This window comes from Peromyscus californicus, unplaced genomic scaffold (assembly GCF_007827085.1).
Source record: "Peromyscus californicus insignis strain IS unplaced genomic scaffold, ASM782708v3 Scaffold_4__1_contigs__length_199733344, whole genome shotgun sequence".
NCBI lineage: Eukaryota > Metazoa > Chordata > Mammalia > Rodentia > Cricetidae > Peromyscus > Peromyscus californicus.
Window position 1 is genome coordinate 97,281,738 of NW_026294562.1, and position 4,649 is coordinate 97,286,386.

The following is a 4,649-nucleotide window of genomic DNA, read 5'->3' on the forward strand; positions in this document are numbered from 1 at the left end:
TTTCATGCCTGTGATTACTATCAAAGTATTATAAAATTAATTAGCCAGAAAAATAATTTAAAATAATGACTTATTGTTTATTGTCTCATCTTCATGAGCAATCCAAGCTTATGTCTTAATAGTAAGTGAGTTGGGATGGGTGCAGTAGGTCTTTCTTGTCAAAATTTTGCTGTTTCAAATAATGTGATTGTATACATAAGTGACCCAAAAATTCTACCAGGGAACTCCTACAGCTGATAAGCACCTTCAGTAATATGGTAGAATACAAGATTAACTCAAAAAAATTAAGCCGGGCGGTGGTGGTGCACGCCTTTAATCCCAGCACTCGGGAGGCAGAGCCAGGTGGATCTCTGTGAGTTCGAGGCCAGCCTGGTCTCCAAAGCGAGTTCCAGGAAAGGGGCAAAGCTACACAGAGAAACCCTGTCTCAAAAAAACAAAAAAAAAAAAATTAATACCCCCCATATACAAATGATAAATGGACTGAAAAGAAATCAGAGAAACAATACCCTCTACAATAGCAGCAAATTATATAAAAATATCTTGGGGTAATGCTAACCAAACAAGTGAAAGACCTGTATAACAAGAACTTTAAGTCTTTAAAGAAAGAAATTGGAGAAGATATTAGAAAATGCAAAGATCTCCCATGCTCATGGATCAGTAGGATTAACATAGTAAAAATGGCCATCTTACCAAAAGCAATCTACACATTCAATGGACTCCCCATCAAAATTCCAACACAATTCTTCACAGACCTCAAAAGAATACTCAACTTCATATGGAAAAAAAAAAAGCCTAGGATAGCTAAAACAATCTCGTATAATAAAGGAACTTCCAGAGTTATCACCATCCCTGATTTCAAGCTCTACTATAGATCTACAGTAATAAAAACAGCATGGTATTGGCATAAAAACAAACACATGGGGCAATGGAATTGAATTGAAGACCCTAACATAAATCCACATATCTATGAACATCTGATTTTTTACAAAGAGGACAAAATTGTACAATGGAAAAAAGAAAGCATTTTCACCAGATGGTCCTGGCATAACTGGATGTCGACATGTAGAAGAATGCAAATAGATTCATACCTATCTTCCTGTACAAAACTCAACTCCAAGTGGATCAAAGACCTCAACATAAATCCAGTTACACTGAATCTGACAGAAGAGAAAGTGGGAAGTAGCCTTGAAGGCACTGACATAGGAGACCACTTCCTAAATATAGTACCACTAGCACAGACACTGAGAGCAAGAATTAATAAATGAGACCTCCTGAAACTGAAAGGCTTCTGTAAGGCAAAGGACACTTCAATAAGACAAAAACAGCAGTCTATAGAATGGGAAAAGATCTTCACCAACCCCACATCTGACAGAGGGCTGATCTCCAAAATATATGAAGAACTCAAGAAACTAGACATTGAAACACCAAACAATCCAATTTAAAAATGGGCTATAGATCTAAACAGAATTCTCAACAGAAGAATCTCAAATGGATGAGAAACAATTAAGGAGGTGTTCAACATCCTTAGTCATAAGGAAAATGCACATCAAAATGACTCTGAGATACCATCTTACAACTGTCAGAATGACTAAGATCAAAAACACTAATGACAACCTACATTGGAGAGGATGTGGAGTAAGGGGAATACTTCTCCACTGCTGGTGGGAGTGCAAACTTGTATAGCCACTTTGTAAATCAGTATGGTGATTTCTCAAAAAATTGGGAATTAATCTATCTATCTCAAGACCCAGCTATACCAATCTTGGGGATATACCCAAAAGATGTCTACCATATGACAGGAACACTTGCTCAACTATGTTCATAGCAGCTCTATTCATTCAACTCTATCATGTTTATTGCTGCTCTATTCATAGTCAGAAACTGAAAACCACCTAGATGAACCTCAATTGAATAATGGATAAAGAAAGTGTGATACATTTACACAATGGAGTGTTACTCAATGGAAAAAAAAAACGATATAGTGAAATCTGCAGGCAAATGGATGGACCTAGAAAAAATCATCCTGAGTGACATAACTCAGACCCAGAAAGACAAACTATGTATGCACTCACTCATAAGTGAATATTAGGTATAAAGTAAAGGATAACCAAGCTACAGTCCATAGCCTCAGAGAGGCTAGGTGATGTGGGATGTCCTTCTATATGCTGTGAATATTTGTTGCTTTTATTGGTTGATGAATAAAGCTGCTTTGGCCTATGGCAGGGCAGAATATAGCTAGATGAGAAAGCTAAACTGAATACAAGGAGAAAAAAGGGTGGAGTTGAGGCAGACACTATCCAGCCACCCAAGGAGCAACATGCCAGCAGACCAGTAACACTGCGGCCATGTGGAAACACATAGATTAATAGAAATTGGTTAATTTAAGTTGTCAGAGCTAGCTAGAAATAAGCCTGCATGATAAGCCAAACAGTTTGTAATTATTATTAAGCCTCTGAGTGATTATTTACAAGTGGCAAATGGGACAGGGAACTGGAGGGCAGGACACAGAAAAGCTTCTGGCTATAGCTAAGTAACAGCTACAGCTAAGGAGGGCCCAAAAAGGGACACATGGATTTCCCTGGGAATGGGAAATAGAAGAGATCGCCTGGGTAAACTGGGGGTGAGGCCAAAACATGAGGGATTGGATTAAGCAGGTTGGAGGCAAGACAGAGGGAAAGAGTAATCAGATGTCTTGATGGGGGGGGGGGGGCGCGAGGGGGGGATTAGGGAGAAACCTGGTGCCAGAGAAACTTCTAGGAAGTCACAAGGATGGCCCCAGCTAAGACTCCTCACAATAGTGGAGAGGTGCCTAAACTGACCATCTCCTGTAATCAGATTGGTGACTTCCCCAATTGTCATCATAGAGCCTTCATCCAGTAGCTGATGAAGGCAGATGCAGAGATCCACAGCCAAGCATTAGGCTGAGCTCCAGGAGTCCTGTTGAAGTGAGGGAAGAGGGATTCTATGTGGGGGGAGGGGAGGTGTCAAGGTCATGATGGTAGAACCCACCAAGACAGCTGATCTGAGCTTGTGGGAGCCAACGGACTCTGGACCAGCAGCTAGGGAGCCTTCATGGGACCAACCAAGGCCCTCTGCATGTATGTGACAGTTGTGTAGCTTGGTCTGTTTGTGGGGCTCCCCAGCAGTGGGATCAGGATCTGTCCCTGGTGCTTGAACTGACTTTGGGGAACCTTTACTTCATGCTGGATTTCTTCACCCAACCTTGATGCAGGGGAGGAGCTTGGTCCTGCCTCAACTTGGTGTGCCATGTTTTGTTGATGCTCATGGGAGGCTTATCCCTTTCTGAATGGAGACAGAGGAGGAGTGGATAGGAAGGGGAGTAGATGGGGAGTGAAAGGGGTGATGGGACTGGATGAGAGGAGGGAGGGAAAACTGGTCAATATGTAAAATAAATGATAAGAAATTAATTAATAAAAGTTGTCATGGTCATGGTGTCTCTTCATAACAATAGAAATCATAGACAGTGTCATTTTACTATTTTACAATTAAAATGAGTACAAAAACAAAAGACAAAAGATTTCAAAGTCATAGCACTGATGTCAACTAATTATTTCAAAAAACAAAAGATTTAAGGGTTTAGTATTAATGTCAATTGATTAATTTCAAATAAATAGTTTCATTTTTAACATTGCCTGAAGGAGTCATATTTCCATTGGATGACTGTAAATGTTTGGTTGAATATTAACTATTATAACTTAGGTTCAGCGTTTTCTTTTAAAATAAGTATTCCTTAGAGTAGTCATCTTCTCTAACTGGGAAATTATGAAAGATTTTCTTTATCTCTGGGTAATTAGCCAGTAAAACAGAGATTGTGCTTCACCAAGGCAATCCCTGTTATCTTTGTTAAATTTTGATTACTTTAAAAACAAAGTCCACTCTATTAAAACAATTACAACTTTTTTAAAAACTGTGCAACTTTTTATATTTGTGTTTTAAGTCTCTGAATAATGATTTCAGTTCAGTAAATGATTATTATGTCCGAGAAACATGTGATCTTATTAGGTTGTTGCTGTGCTGTTTCTTTTGTGTTGTCTTATTTTGTTTATAAGATGGCATCTAGTCATATAGTTCAGGCTGACCTGGAATACACTAAGTGTCCCAGGCTGGGCAAGAACTCATCATCTTCCCACCACAGCCTCACAAGTACCATGATTACAAGTGTGTGACAGCAACTCCTGGTTAGTTTAGGTGTTTTGTTTTGTCTTGTTCTATTCTTTTTTGCTGTATTAGTTTGGTCAAGTGGTTTTTGGGGTTTTTGTGCTTGTTCGTTTGTTATTTTGTTTTTGAGACAGGGTCTCTCTACATAGTCCTGGCTGTCCTGAAATGCACTATGTAGACTAGGCCAGCCTCAAACTCATGGAAATCCACCTGCCCATGCCTCCCAGGTGCTGGAATTAAAGGCATGTGCTACTATGCCCCTATTGGGTCAAGTGTTTTTAACCCTTGATATTTTTGCCAAACTTGCTACCTAAAATCAAATTCTAGTTTCTTGAAATTAGTAGCTGCCTTTATGTGATGTGATGTAGCATGAATCTTAGAGAGTCTTATTAATAAAATCAAACCCAGGCAGGTATTGGGGTGAAATGCTGGATGGTCAGAGAGACAGAACAAGCCACAGCTAACCTCAG